The sequence below is a fragment of the Mauremys reevesii genome, linkage group 17 (genome assembly GCF_016161935.1).
Source record: "Mauremys reevesii isolate NIE-2019 linkage group 17, ASM1616193v1, whole genome shotgun sequence".
Lineage (NCBI taxonomy): Eukaryota > Metazoa > Chordata > Testudines > Geoemydidae > Mauremys > Mauremys reevesii.
This window is the reverse complement of record NC_052639.1, coordinates 4294071-4309138: the sequence shown is the minus strand read 5'-3', so window position 1 is coordinate 4309138 and position 15068 is coordinate 4294071.

The following is a 15068-nucleotide window of genomic DNA, read 5'->3' as shown; positions in this document are numbered from 1 at the left end:
GAGCCCCCTCCCACACTCCGGACCCCTCGGTCCCACCCCCACCACATGAATTTTGTTACGTGCACCGGTATGAAGGTGTCAAGTATCAGAGGGGAGCCGTGTTAGTCTGGATCTGTAAAAGCAGCAGAGTCCTGTGGCACCTTGTAGACTAACAGACGTTTTGGAGCATGAGCTTTCGTGGGTGAATCCCCACTTCGTCGGGTGCAAGTAGTGGAAATTTCCAGAGGCAGGTAGAGGTTGCTGGATTTCCACTCCCTCCGGCTAAATGCAGTGCCTTGCGTGGTGTCACGTGTCAGAGGTGTAGCCGTATGAAGGTGAGGTGCCACACAGGGTCGTGTCACACATCACCGCCACACTGGTGCACATAACAACATTCATTCTGCACAGCGGTGGGAAAAATTAGAGGGACGCTGGTTGTAACTACACTTCCCTTCCTCCACTGTGGAATGGCTCCAGATCCCAGGGTGGGATGGAAAAGCTCCTCCAGGCTGGCAGGCACCGTGCCCCTAACTCCTCACCCCGCCCTGATGGTCGCTAGCTCTTCAAGAGGAAGCTGTTTCCTCAGTAGCTCTCAAAGGTGCTCGGTGCCATGAGCCCCAGGTCTCGGATGGGGCAGCTGAGACCCAGCAAGGGGGCGGTGACTTACCCAAGGTTCCCCAGCAGACATGGGCCAGGACTAGAACCCAGGTCTCACTCCCAGCCTTGTGCACTGGCCACTAGCCCACAGTTCAGGTCCTATGGGGCCTTGGAGCCCGGCACACAAGTAATTTTACTCCCGTCTAATTAATGAAGACACAAGCAATTACTGTCAGTGAGGGGGCTGCAGCACTGGCGCCCCCTGGAGGAGCTGAGGCAGCACAAAAGCAGGGTACGAGTGTAACGACTCTGGGCAATCAACCCCAGGGGCCGGGGCTGGCAAGTCAACAGCTGCCGTTGATTTTGGGAGTCTTGGTTTTTGGCTGCCGAGCTTGAGACCCCATGAGCTGGGTCAGCCCAGAACTCAAGGCCTCCGGCCCAGCATTTCTGGGGGCCAGTTTGTCACGCCAGGGGAGCTAAGACTTGACATTGCTACAGTCAGAGAATCAGCAGGACTGCAGGCTCCTTGGGGAAGGGACCATCCTTTGGCTCTGGGTCTGTGCAGCGTTTGGCCCTAGGGCATCTGGGGCCACAACTGGAGCCAGGCACCAAGCAATAGACCAGGGGTCGGCGACCTGTCAGAAGTGCTGGGCCGAGTCTTCTTTTATTCACTCTGATTTAGGGTTTCGCGGGCCAGTCATACATTTTAAGGTTCTTAGAAGGTCTCTTTCTCTAAGTCTATAATATAGAACTAAACTATTGTTGTATGTAGAGTAAATAAGGTTTTTAAAAAGTTTAAGAAGCTTCATTTAAAATTAAATTAAAATGCAGAACCCCCAGACCGGTGGCCAGGACCCAGGCAGTGTGAGTGCCACTGAAAATCGGCTTGCGTGCCGCCTTCGGCACCCGTGCCATAGGTTGCCTACCCCTGAGATAGATCCTCATTAACCATCATCATAACTCAAAACCCCCTTTAACAACCAACCAGCCCCCTTTCAGCCTCTTTTTATCCATCATCAAAAAGCCCGAAGAGGCACAAGGCCAGTGTGCTTCAACTCCTTTGCAGGTCACTAGCTCGGCATGGTGCATGCCCCCCCCCCCCCCCCCAGCGTTCGCAGGAGCCGCCCTCCTGCCATTCAGGATTCAGGCCAAGGGGCATTTTGAAAGCCCTCGCTGCATTCCCCTCCCCTCTCTGCCCTACGCTGCGTCATTCCGCCCCCAATCACACGTTTTCCTAGGGCACCATTCCCCTGGGGCAGGAGATCTAGAGAGTCAGCTGGTGGCTGATGCAGTGATACAGGAAACTCTTGTGCATGGGACCAAGGAGAATTCAGGACCGGCAAGGGGCTAGTGAGGACTTCGGGGTGTCCAGCGAGAGCCCCATTCCCACTGGCCCCAAAACACCACAAGCCTGGTTCTGGTAGCATTCTCACCAGTGCAACGTGGGTGTCTCCTGCTACCAGCTCAGCCTGGGCAGCGCTTGCACTGGTGCAGAGGGTGGCACAGAGTGCAGGGCAATGGTGAGGCAGGCCCCAGATTTGGGTAGGGGAATCACTAACTTCCCTGTGTGATTTTCAGTGGACGAGGATGCTGCTTTCTCCACGATAAAGGCAGGATTTCCTCTGCTGAGGCAGGAGTACAGAGGGGGGCCTCTTTTGGGCTTGCACTTTGCCAGACTAAGGGCAATGCACCAGGAGGCCAAGTGCCAGGCCTAGTTTGCACCTTAATGGGGCACATTGCAGCCACTCAGAGGCTCATTTCCATGCGTAGTGAAGGCAACATAACAGGGGTGGCCAAACTGCGGCTCGTGAGTCGGGCGGCTCTTTCACAGGTAAAGTGCAGCTTGCAGAGTCCCCCCCCCGCCCCAATCCACCTACCAGATTGGGGTGGCAGGAGCTTATGGCTTCAGCCCTGCGGGAGGCACCTGCTGGGGCTTAGGGCTTCAGCAGGACAAGGGCTGAAGCTACGGTGACCAGACAGCAAATGTGAAAAATCGGGACGGGGGTGGGGGGTAATAGGAGCCTATATAAGAAAAAGCCCCAAATACCAGGACTGTCCCTATAAAATTGGGACCTCGATCACCCTAGCTGAAGCCCTGAGCCCCAGCAAATGGGCCCCACAGGGCTGAAGCCCCCAAGCCCAGCAAACGCGCCCCACAGGGCTGAAGCCCCCAAGCCCAGCAAACGCGCCTGGCTGTCGAACTTCTGAAGACTGTCGTATGCAGCTCAGAGGGTCAGTAAGTTTGGCCACCCTGCAATATAAAGCTTTGGAAGGGACAGAAACCCCCCTGCTCCAGGGCTCAAGCTGAGCACTAGGGAGCAGGGTGAGGAAGCGACTTTCCTGGGGGGAGGCTCCCCCATAAGTGCTGGATGTGGGGTTCTTGCCCCTTCCTCTGAAGCAGCAGGTGCTGGCAGCTCGCAGAGACAGGACACTGGACCCCTGCTCAGCCCGGCAATGCCCTTGTAAAGTGCTTGGACCAGCAGGGTCAGATTCTGCTCTCGCTTACCCGGTGTTAATCTGGAGTCTCTCCACTGAGTGACTCTGTACTGACCGCTGTGTAAATGCGCTCAGCGCCTGGCGCTATTCGCCCTGCGGTGGGAGAAAAGAGCCACACTGCCCACGCTGCAACCCTCTGTCCCCCAACTCCTTCCACGCCCCCTTCCTGCCCACCCCGGGCAGAGCCGGGCTGACTCCGGTGCTGGCACCGCGCAGGCCAGAGCCCTGGCAAGAGGACAGTGCGGTGAGGACTTGCTGCCCCCTGCTGGGCCCGTGGACAGTGAACAGCTCAGCAAGCCCCGAAGGCTGGCGCCAGGCAGCTCTGGTTGTAATACACAGGGCCGGTCTCTGCTCAGCGGGTCTGGGCTGGCTGCACGAGCCGAACGGCGGTGGCAGAGCCTTTCCAGAGGGCGTCACCCCCTTTAGCAGCGTGTGGGCAGGGAAACCCTGGGAAAAGGGCACAGCAGCGTGCGTGGCTCTGAAGGGCGGCGTCCGGGGAGTCACAACACACCAGCTCCAAGGACACATTCCCTGGCCACACGCGTCATTCACGCAGTGTCACGGGTGCCCGGTGCCGGCCCTCCCCAGACCGGCAAGTTCAGCAAAACTCAAACATTCAAACCAGGAACTCGAGTGAAGCTAACCCTTAGCTGTGGCCCCCGGGGCTGGCACTAGCTGCTGGGAAGCCTCCGCTCGTGGCACTCACTGGGTTGGGTGTAGCTGTGCTGAACGGTGATTGTGAACTGAGGCAATGTGGAAGGGCCATGCCCAGGTGGGGGGTGCCCCTCTCCCTGACCTTGTGTGTGTGAGCAAAAGAAAGAGGGGTGCATGTGCCTCAGGAGAGCCAGCGTGCCCCTGTTCAGAGCTGCGCTGTGTGTGTGTGGGGGGGGCACAGGGCTTTTCCTGCCGTGGGGCTTGTCAGCAGTGCGGTGGGAGAGGCGTGAGGTCTGGGGGTTTGACGGAGGGCAAGTGGCAGTACAGTGTTGGGGGCCGTTGTGTGCAGGAGGCCGAAGGGAGGGGTAGCAGCTGTGGTGGTCCTTCCACGCAGTCGCGTGTGCATGGGGGGGCTGCGGGTCGCTCCTGTCCAGTACAAAGGCAGTGGGAGTATGTGTGGGTCGCAGTGGAGCAGCTCTCAAAGCAGGCGGGGGGCTTGGGATACCAGGGGGGCAGAGGCAGGAGCAAACTGGAGATTGGAACCACAAGTCAGCCAGGAGGCAGCCAGGTCAGGCGACCCAGAGATCAGAGCAGGAGCAGGGGGGATCCCAGTTGCAAGGACAACTTCCTGATGCTGTGCTGGGTTTACAGCGAGCCAGTCAGGCCCCCCAGCATCCTGCCCGTCAGGGTCCAGGAGTGGGGTGCTCTGGTGGGGTTCAGCTGCCGCCCTCGTGGCTGTTAACAGGTTGGAGCTGACTGGTACTTACGTGCCCTGTGGCCGAGGATTCAAGACCTGTGGTTCCTGGCAGGAGCAGCAAAAGCTTCTTAAAGGGGGGTGCTACTGAACTCAAACTGTGGCCCTGCATCACCCCTTCTCCCCTGCCCTGAGCCCTGCCTGCATCCCTGACGGCCGGTAAAACGTGCTGGGGCCATGGCCTCCTGGCATGTGGCTGCCTGGTTTGGCCAGAGACTTCGCTGAATTTTGGCTCATCCTTAACTTATCATTGCAAAAATTGTCCACTAACCCTCCAAGCGCCCCAAGGAAGCAAGGGGCGTTCCCACTGAGCTGAAGAGGGGGGTGAGTATTTTCTTCCCCAGCTTGCAGGGAGGGTAGGACGAGAGGGGTCAGTAACCTGGGGCAAGTCTGCTAACTTCTTCCTCGTCACTGAACGTGCTTGTCTTGTTCTTCTCCCTTCTAATAAAGACACCGGGATGGAGGTGGTGGAGACTGGCTTTGCTGAGAGACTGGCCCAGACTCATTTTCCTTTGCTCCTTCCCATCTTTGCCATGGCAGGGATGGGCCCCAGAGCAGAACCTCAGATCCGAACAGCTTGCGCTTTGGCACAGCTGAACCAGTGTTCAAAGTGCCCGGGCCCGCTCTGTTTGAGAGAAGGACGGTTTCTGTCCTGCTGGCAAAGGGAGGGGTTTGCCCTGGACACGTCAATCTGCCTGGTAATTCTTCTGCCTGTGTTTGTATGTGGAAAGTTTGGAAGTAAGAAACAGGCAGGGACCTTCGGCTTCAGGTTTTGCTGATTTATTTGTTAATTGAAAATTTCCCAGATTTTACAAAAGCTATTGGGGGGGGGATTTTCACCCAAATTGCAGTCCCCTCAAGTACATGAAAATAGTATCACAGGGGTGGCCGTGTTAGTCTGGATCTGTAAAAGCAGCAAAGAATCCTGTGGCACCTTATAGACTAACAGACGTTTTGCAGCATGAGCTTTCGTGGGTGAATACCCACTTCTTCGGATGCAAGTAGTGGACATTTCCAGGGGCAGGTATATATAAGCAAGCAAGAAGCAAGCTAGAGATAACGAGGTTAGATCAATCAGGGAGGATGAGGCCCTGTTCTAGCAGTTGAGGTGTGAAAACCAAGGGAGGAGAAACTGGTTCTGTAGTTGGCAAGCTATTCACAGTCTTTGTTTAATCCTGAGCTGATGGTGTCAAATTTGCAGATGAACTGAAGCCCAGCAGTTTCTCTTTGAAGCCTGGTCCTGAAGTTTTTTTGCTGCAGGATGGCCACCTTAAGATCTGCTATTGTGTGGCCAGGGAGGTTGAAGTGTTCTCCTACAGGTTTTTGTATATTGCCATTCCTAATATCTGATTTGTGTCCATTTATCCTTTTCCTTAGAGACTGTCCAGTTTGGCCGATGTACATAGCAGAGGGGCATTGCTGGCATATGATGGCGTATATTACATTGGTGGACGTGCAGGTGAATGAACCGGTGATGGTGTGGCTGATCTGGTTAGGTCCTGTGATGGTGTCGCTGGTGTAGATATGTGGGCAGAGTTGGCATCGAGGTTTGTTGCATGGATTGGTTCCTGAGCTAGAGTTACTATGGTGCGGTGTGCAGTTACTGGTGAGAATATGCTTCAGGTTGGCAGGTTGTCTGTGGGCGAGGACTGGCCTGCCACCCAAGGCCTGTGAAAGTGTGGGATCATTGTCCAGGATGGGTTGTAGATCCCTGATGATGCGTTGGAGGGGTTTTAGCTGGGGACTGTATGTGATGGCCAGTGGAGTCCTGTTGGTTTCTTTCTTGGGTTTGTCTTGCAGTAGGAGGCTTCTGGGTACACGTCTGGCTCTGTTGATCTGTTTCCTTATTTCCTCGTGTGGGTACTGTAGTTTTGAGACTGCTTGGTGGGATTTTGTAGGTGTTGGTCTCTGTCTGCGGGGTTGGAGCAGATGCGGTTGTACCTCAGTGCTTGGCTGTAGACAATGGATCTTGTGGTGTGCCCGGGATGGAAGCTGGAGGCATGAAGGTAGGCATAGCGGTCGGTGGGTTTTCGGTATAGGGTGGTGTTAATGTGACCATCACTTATTTAATAGGAAATAGTGACTGCTGAGGAAATCCAATGCATCCCATTCGCTGGAGGTGTGTATGTTCATAAGTCAGTGTAACTGTGAGGTGGAAGGCGGACAGTGGAAGTTGTGCATGTATCTGTACATCAATATTTGAGGCATCAAATAAGGGCTGTGGAGCTCCCAGGACCCGGCTCCTTGCTCCAGATGGAGAATTGGTGGCCCAGGAACCCAGGCAGATCTGGTTACCGAGCTGCCATCTCTCCTTCCAGAGGCGGGAGCTGGGTCTGGACGCCGGGGCCGGGGGGGTCTCCCTGGAAGGGGAGATGGTGGCTCAGGAACCTGAGCAGACCACAGGTGGACCCTCCCCCCACACCCAGCTCCTCGCGCTGGAAGGAGAGGTGGCAGCCCAGGTAACTGAGCCGCCAGGTCTCCTTCCAGAGCGGGGCCAGAAGCAGAAGAGGTGGAGGAGGCATGTGAGGAGATGGCGCCCTCGCTTTCTCCATCTCTTCTGCTCCAGGAGGAGAGATGGCAGCTCCATGAACTGGGCCCTCCAGGTTCCTGAGCCGCTTGCTCCTCCGGTGGGAGGGAGCCTGGCCTGGGTGTTAGCACCCTAACACCACCAGCCCGTCAGCCACCCAGGCACCCTCCTCTGGGCTAGGCCAGCCCTGTCCTCCCCTTGCAGGCTAAGAAGAAACGCACCCCAGTCCCTTCGAATCGTTCCCCGTGGTATCCAGCCCCTGACACTGGCTACTTGCAGAAATCCCAGCTCCCAAAGGAGCAGTGGGCCCTGTTTACCAGCTTCCCTTTAACCCCCCCTGGGTCACACACAGCACTTCTAGGAAAACAGAAGGGGGTGTATTTATTTAAGAAAGACTGGAGAGTTCACTAGAAACAAGAGGGTGTGGTGGAAACAAAGGGTTACGATACAAAACAAAATGCAAACCTCAGCTACACTCATGAATACTTCCCTTTCCTAGCGAATAAAGTAGTTCCTCCCCCCGCCCCCAAGTTCAGTCTGGTGCAGAGCAGGCTGGCTTCACAGGCACCAGGATCCAAGTTTTCATAAGAACATCCCTGTCCCTCCAGATGGCTCCTCAGTGAATGTATCCAGAGTGCCTCTCCCCACCCTGTTATACAGAAACAGGTTTTTGTCTCTGTTTGTAGGCTGGGTGATCCCCTGTCTGTTGTACTGCTCCTTTTTTATCTCCAAGTGGTGTCAATTGTTCGCTGTTGTCTCTGATGGGTTTCCATTGAAAGCGTTGGGATGGAAGAAGACTAGACAATTGAGCCTTGCATTACATCACCGGCTAACTAAGGAGGGGTGACCACTCCCTCCTGCATGAAAGGGCCATCGCCAGGACTGATCATCCCCTGGGGACTAACTTTTACTCCAAATCCATAAAGCACGTTCCGTATAGGGACATTATTCCTCAGCTATTGCCCGTACACACAGCTCACAGTGCTCATGACTAAGGTTAAGATTTTATCACCGTTATTTTTAGTAAATGTCACAGACGGGTCACAGGCAATGGACAATAAACAAAAATTAGTGGAAGCCCACGACCCGTCTGTGACTTTTACTAAAAATAATGTGTGTGTGGGGGGAAGAGCTGACGGGGGATGACTGAAGCCTGAGCCCTGCGGGGCGGGGGGGAAAGGGGGAGTATGAGAGTCTGAGCCTCACTGCAGGAGGAGGGGGGCTCCAGCACCCACCGCCATGTCAGCTGATGGCTCCAGCTGAGAGCACTCACCGCTGCCCCAGCAGCTCGGTGATCTGGGGCCTCTGCCACCCACAGAAGCACAGAGCTCCAGGGTGCCTGCCGCCCATGGCAGCTCGGAGCTCCAAGGCCCTCGCTGGCTGACAGCTCCGTCCCGCTGCCCCATGCATGGTGCTGAAGCTGAAGGGACAACGTCACAGAGGTCTCTGAAAGTCATGGAATTCGCGCCTTCCATGGCCTCTGTGGCAAAATCTTATCCTTAATCATGAATCTTGACATGTTACTAACTTTCTGTCTCATAGACTTTAAGGCCAGAAGAGACCATCGCGATCATCTATTCTGACCTCCTGCACAGCGCAGGCCACAGAACCTCACCCACCCACTTCTGAAATAGACCCCTGGCCTCTGGCTGAGTTACCGACGTCCTCAAATCATGGTTTAAATACTTCATGTTACACTTTGGGCTGATGGTGCACCAGCACTGGGGCTCCCCTACTACAAGCTGAAATCACTGAGAGCTGAAATCACTAGGAGCTGTGTTAACTAGTGGGGGGACCTGAAGATATATCGCTAAGCGGCTGGCAGAGCGGAGCAGTTTGCGGGATGGCTGGAGCGGCTCACGGGATGGCTGGTGGAGTGGCTGGCAGGGCAGAGCAGTTCGTGGGACGGCTGGAGCAGCTCACGGGACGGCAAGTGGAGCGGAGCTGAGCAGTTCACGGGACGGCTGGAGCGGCTCACGGGACGGCTGGTGGAGCGGCTGGCAGGGCAGAGCAGTTCGCGGGAGGGCTGGAGGAGCAGAGCGGCTGGTGGAGTGGAGCTGCTTGCGGTGAAGGCTGCAGCAGAACCCCACGGAGAGTCGGGGCAGTCGGCCTTGGACCACGTAAGGTGCCCCTTAACACCCTGCTCCCCCCCTCCATTTCCACCCAGGCTGGGGAGAGTAAAACTCTGCAGATAAACTTTTGAACTCTGGGGCTGCACTGACCAGGGACAGAGAGTTTGGGGGTGTTGGACTTTGGGGACTTTGGGTGATTCTTGGATTGCTGGACTCAAGAGCCAAAGGGAAAGGACACGGCCCAGTTTGCTGGGGTGGGTCTTTGCTCATGGTTTGGTCTATGAACCCTAAGTGTGGTGTTTTCCCAATTTAACGCTGATGTCGTTTACCTCATGTTATTACAGATTTTCTGCTACACCGAGACTGTGCTTGCGAGAGGGGAAGTATTGCCTCTTGGAGGCGCCCAGGGGTGTGTGTAAGATTTTCCCAGGTCAGTGGGTGGGGGCTCAAGCTGGTTTTGTGTTACATTGTTGGGAGGAGACCCCTGCGTACTGAACCTGGCCCAATCTGCTATTAACTCGGCCTGGCAGAAGGGTTACACATCAAATCCACCATTTACACTTCTTTAAAGCTACAAGTGCCCCATGCTGCAGAGGAAGGTGAAACCCCCCCAGGGTCTCTGCCAATCTGACCTGCAGGGAAATTCCTTCCCGACCCCAAATATGGTGATCGATTAGACCCCGAGCATGTGGACAAGACCCAGCAGCCATACACCTGGGAAATAATTTGCTGCAGTAACTCAGAGCCCTCCCCAGCTAGTGTCCCATCACTGGCTGGTGGAGATATTTGTTACTGGCAGTCGCCGATGGGCCACAGGCCATTGTCAGCAGCCTCATCATCCCAGCCCCTCCATAAACTTGTCAAGCTCGGTCTTGAAGCCAGTTAGGTTTTTTGCCCCCACTACTCCCCTTGGGAGGCTGCTCCCGAACTTCACTCCTCTGATGGTTAGAAACCTTCGCCTAGTTTCAAACCTAAGCTTCCTGATGGCCAGTTTATAGCCATGTCTTCTTGTGGCCGCATTGGCCCTTAACTTAACTCCTCTCCCTTCCTGGTATTTGTCCCTCTGATGTATTTATAGAGAGCGATCAGATCTCCCCTCAGCCTTTGGTTGGTTAGGCTAACCAAGCCAAGCACTCTGAGTCTCCTCTCCTAAGGCAGGTTTTCCATTCCTCGGATCATCCTAGTAGCCCGTCTCTGAACCTGTCCCAGTTTGAATTCATCCTTAAACATGGGAGACCAGAACTGCACACAGTATTCCAGATGAGGTCTCACCAGTGCCTTGTATAACGGTACTAACACCTCCTTATCGCTACTGGGAATACCTCGCCTGATGCATCCTAGGACTGCGTTAGTCTTTTTCACAGTGGCATCACACTGACGGCTCATAGTCATCCTGCGATCAGTCAGTGCACTTTTCTCCTCCTCTGTTGCTTCCAGCTGAGAAGTCCCCAGTTTATAGCAAAAATGCTTCTTGTTAGTCCCTAAATGCATGACCTTGAACTTTGCACAATTAAATATCATCCTATTTCTATTACTCCAGTTTTCATCCAAATCTTCTTGTGTGTTATTCTGGTCTGCCTCCATATTGGCCGGTACCTCTCAACTTTGTGTCATCTGTAAATTTTATCTCACTTTTTGTGCCAAGGTCATTAATAAAAAGATTAAATAAGATTGGTCCCAAGACTGATTTCTGAGGAACTCCACTAGTAACCTCCTTCCAGCCTGACAGTTCACCTGTCAGTACGACCCACTGTAGTCTCCCCTTTAATCAGTTCCTTGTCCACCTTTCAGTTCTTATATTAATCCCCATCGTGTCCGATTTAATTAATAATTTCCCCTGTGGAACTGTATCAAACGCCTTCCTGAAATGAAGGTAGATTAGATCCACTGCGTTTCCAGTCTAAAAAATCAGTTATCGTCTCGAAGAAGTAGAGCTGGTTGGCCTGGCACGATCCACCTTTTGTAAAACCCTGTTTTATTTTATCCCACTCACCGTTTACCTCTATGGCCTTAACAACTTTCTCTTTCAAAATGTGTTCCAGGGCCTTGCGTACAATTCCGGTCAAACTAACAAGCCTCCTGGATCACTTTTTCTCCTTTCCCTTTCCTAAGAATAGGAGCTATGTTAGCAATTCTCCAGCCATAGGGTACGACCCCCAAGTTTACAGATTCATTAAAAATCACTTGCTGTTGCGCTTGCAATTTCATGTGCCAGGCCCGTTAATATTTTTGGTTGGCGATTATCTGGGGCCCCCAAAGTGAGTCTCATGAAGCGGTTTGAGTTTGACTTCCACCTCCCATGTGGTCATTTCTACTGCCACGTCCTCGTTTCCATTAGCCACCCGCCTACTAATCCTCAGCTCCTCATTCCCCTTCTTAAAAACTGAGGCAAAGTAGTTGTGGAGGTGTTGGGCCAGGCCTAGATTATCTTTAATCTCCACCCCGACCTCAGTGCTTAGCCTCCCCCCATTTTCTTTCCTTGATTTCTTTTTATTTATACGGCTAAAGAGCATTTTACTGTTGGTTTTAATTCCCTTTGCAAGGCCCAGCTCTGCTTGACTTCTGGCAGTTCTCACTTTTCCCTGCACTTTCTGACACCTAAGAGGGAGTATTCCTTGCTGATCCTGCCCATCTTCTGTTGACGGGGCGGCTCCAGGCCCCAGCCCGCCAAGCGCGTGCTTGGGGCGGCAAGGCGCGGGGGGCACTCTGCCGGCTTCGGTGGACCTCCCACAGGCGTGGCTGCGGAGGGTCCACTGGTCCTGCGGTTTCGGACCAGCAGACCCTCCGCAGGCAAACCGCTGGAGGCTGCCTGCCTGCCGTGCTTGGGACGGTAAAATCCCTAGAGCCGCCCCTGGCTGTTGACACTTTACATGAGGCCTCTCAGGGGTAAATGCCCTGCAAGCTGTATGTGTTGTAGTGAGTTTGGCAAGTCTGAGATGAGTTAGTTGTTTGCAAAGAACAGGGGAGCGTCTGCCAAGGAGCCTGTGTCACAGCCGCCACCTTTCTAGCTGGAGCAGGGAGCCAGGACAGAAGGACTTGTACTTTTTTCTATTTGTTATTCTTTTTTTTTCTCTTTTCCCATCCCCCAGTATTAACCCCGAGATTTACCCAACAAACTGTGATGTTAATTTTTACATCAAATTTCACCCTTTAAAAAAAATTGTAATAAACACTGAGACATTCCTGAGAAATGTTAAACAAAAGAAAAACCAAAACCAACAGGCCATGTGAACAGCCCATGGAGCCCTTGAGGTGTAACGTTATAGACCCCAAGGCCAGAAGGAACCACTAGGACCATCCAGTCTGACTGGGCCGGAGACCTGCCCCGAAACAGCCCTGTGAGGAAGTGGGACTGTTCTTAATGTTTTCTCTGAATACGGTGTTGGTGCCTCAGTGTCCCCTAGGCAGTTCTTAAGTATCTAGGTGGTGGATCAGGGTGTGTGATTGCTGCAGAGCAAAGGGCCAGTGCACCTAAATGCCTGACACTCTGTCTCCTAGCAACTGATGGCCTGGGCCCCCCCTCTGCAAAGGTGCCAGCTGAAGGTGTTGGAGACAAAGAGGTCAGGTGACCTCCTGGCCCGGGAAAGGAGCTGAGCAGAGAGGAGGGGCTGGAGGGGGTTTCAGTCTGGAGCTGGCTGGGGACGAGGAGTGAGGGCAGACGAGGGGGTCTGGCTCACTGCCCCCCAGAATGGACCCGGCTGAGGGGTCCCGTTCGCGGTACCTACAAGCTCTGTTTTAGACCCTGTTCCTGTCATCGAATAAACCTCTGTGTTACTGGCTGGCTGAGAGTCACGTCTGACTGCACAGTGGGGGTGCAGGACCCTCTGGCTTCCCCAGGACCCCGCTGGGGCAGGCTCGCTGGGGGAAGCGCACGGAGGGGCAGAGGATGCTGAATACTCCAAGGAGAGATCCAGGAGGTGAAGCCGTGTGAGCTTCTCGCCCTGAAGACAGTCTGCTCCAAGGGAGAGGAGGCTCCCCAGAGTCCTGCCTGGCTTTGTGGGGAGCAGTTCCAGAGCATCACCCGGGGACTCCATGACAACTGGTGGCAGCGGTGGGATGTACTGCACCCCGTGAATGGTGCTTCTTGCAGTAAGTGACTGGGGAGCAGTAAAACAAATGGGGACCAGGCGTGCTGAAGGCTCAGAGAGGGATGGCTTCAGGGGGCAGTTAACCTCTGGGAGTGTGTGACCAGCGAGAAGGACTGTTGGAGTAACGGGGTCCCCCTGAGGACGGCAGGGAGCAGTCTCAGGGGCGGAGAAGCTTGCCGCTCAACCCTGGGAGAAAGAAGGATTTTTGCAGTAGCAGGATTCCCCTGGGGATTGCCAGGGGCTGCAGCTCGACCCTGGCAAAGAGGTGGTGACCACGAGAAGGGCTGGCACACCAGGGGTTCTTCCTGGAAACCATGGGGGAGCCAAGAGCACACAGGCCTGTGAGTCCAGAGCCACTTGGGAACGGTGCAGTGATGGCCTGTCACCATCTCCTTGAGAAGGACATTGTGATCCTGTGCACACAGAGAGGGTTACACATGGGGAAGTTCACCAAGGCCCAGTTAATCGTGCAGCTGGAGGAGGAGGACCGCTCTGAGGAGCAGATTCCTGACCCAGATGGGGCTACGAGAGGATCTGGGAGCAGCTGGAGCAGCAGCCAGGCATCCCCGAGAGTCTGGTCCCCAACCAGACGAGGGTCTTCACGATCAGGTTCCCCATCAGGGGATCGGAGACGGATGGGATGGGAGCAGAGCCCGAGAGAGCGAGAGGACCGTGAGAGAGAGCAAGAGCCCGAGGAAAAGCTGCAGGAGAAGCAGCAGCAGCCTGGACTGGCGATGGTGGAGCGGAGAGACATAGGGGGCTGCCCAGGGGTGAGTGGGGATAGACCCCAGGCTGCCAGTTCCGCAGGGAACCTAGACACTAAATTGCTGCCCCTGGTTAAGGAGGGAGGGGATGTGGATGCCGACCATACTGCCTTCAAGCAGGCGGGTGATTTGACCCAGGGGGACCCTGCGGAAACGCCCCGGTATCCAGCTGCCTTGCTGGGTCCCAAGGCCATAGACGCTGTCAGCCAGATGGGTGGGGTGGTGGACAGGCTCCCACTCCTGGTCCGGGCCTGTATATCTGCGTGGAGTCTCCTGGGCTCAGGCCCCTCGGACCCCCAGTGGGAGTGGAAGGTGGGGGTCAGTGGGGAGACCTGCCTGGGTTGGCGAAACCCTGGGACAGAGAGAACTGTTGTCAGGCCCTGGGTGGTGCAGCTGCAGATGCTGAGGGGCTGTGGGACCTGGGTGAAGGTCCCCGGGGTGAAGCCCCTCGCCCTGCCTATGGGCCGGATCCCTGTGCAGACCCAGGAGGGGTCATGCTGGCTGGTCGTTGGGGTCCTCCAGGACATCGGCTGGGAGGCCCTGTTGGGGGGTGACTGTGTCTCTTTGGGACAGGATCCAGGCCCTGCTCCTGTAACGGCCGAGGGTTTGAATTCAAATCCAGAGAACCAATTGGGCAGGATGGAAATGGTCAGTGAAAATGCAAATGACCTGGCTGGCAGGGGAGAGGGGCTGCTGGGATCAGGATACCTGCCTGCCTGTAACCAGACCCATGGGGCTGGTCCCCAAGGGAGATGGGATGATCTGGTTTAGTGGGGACTATTGGAAGCTTAAAGTCATCACAGTGTCCGATGCCGACCCCATGCCTAGGCCTGGGGAGATTCTAGACAAGCTGAGGGGGATGGAGAACGTGGCCCTGGCAGACACTGATAACGTGTGTGTCTTTAGCCAGCCCTGGGAGGAACAGGTGTCCCAGGTGAAGCGGGGGCTGGGCTGCCTCAAGGAGGTGGGACTGACGGTAAAAGCTGGAAAGTGCAAGGTGGGGGTGGCAGAGGTGTTGTATCTGGGCCACAAGGTGGGGAGCGGCTGCCCAAGCCCAGAGCTGGCCAAGGCCAAGATGGGGGCTCTTAACCAAGAGAGCCCAAATTGCAGCCCTCCAAACTGGAGCGCTGGGAAAAG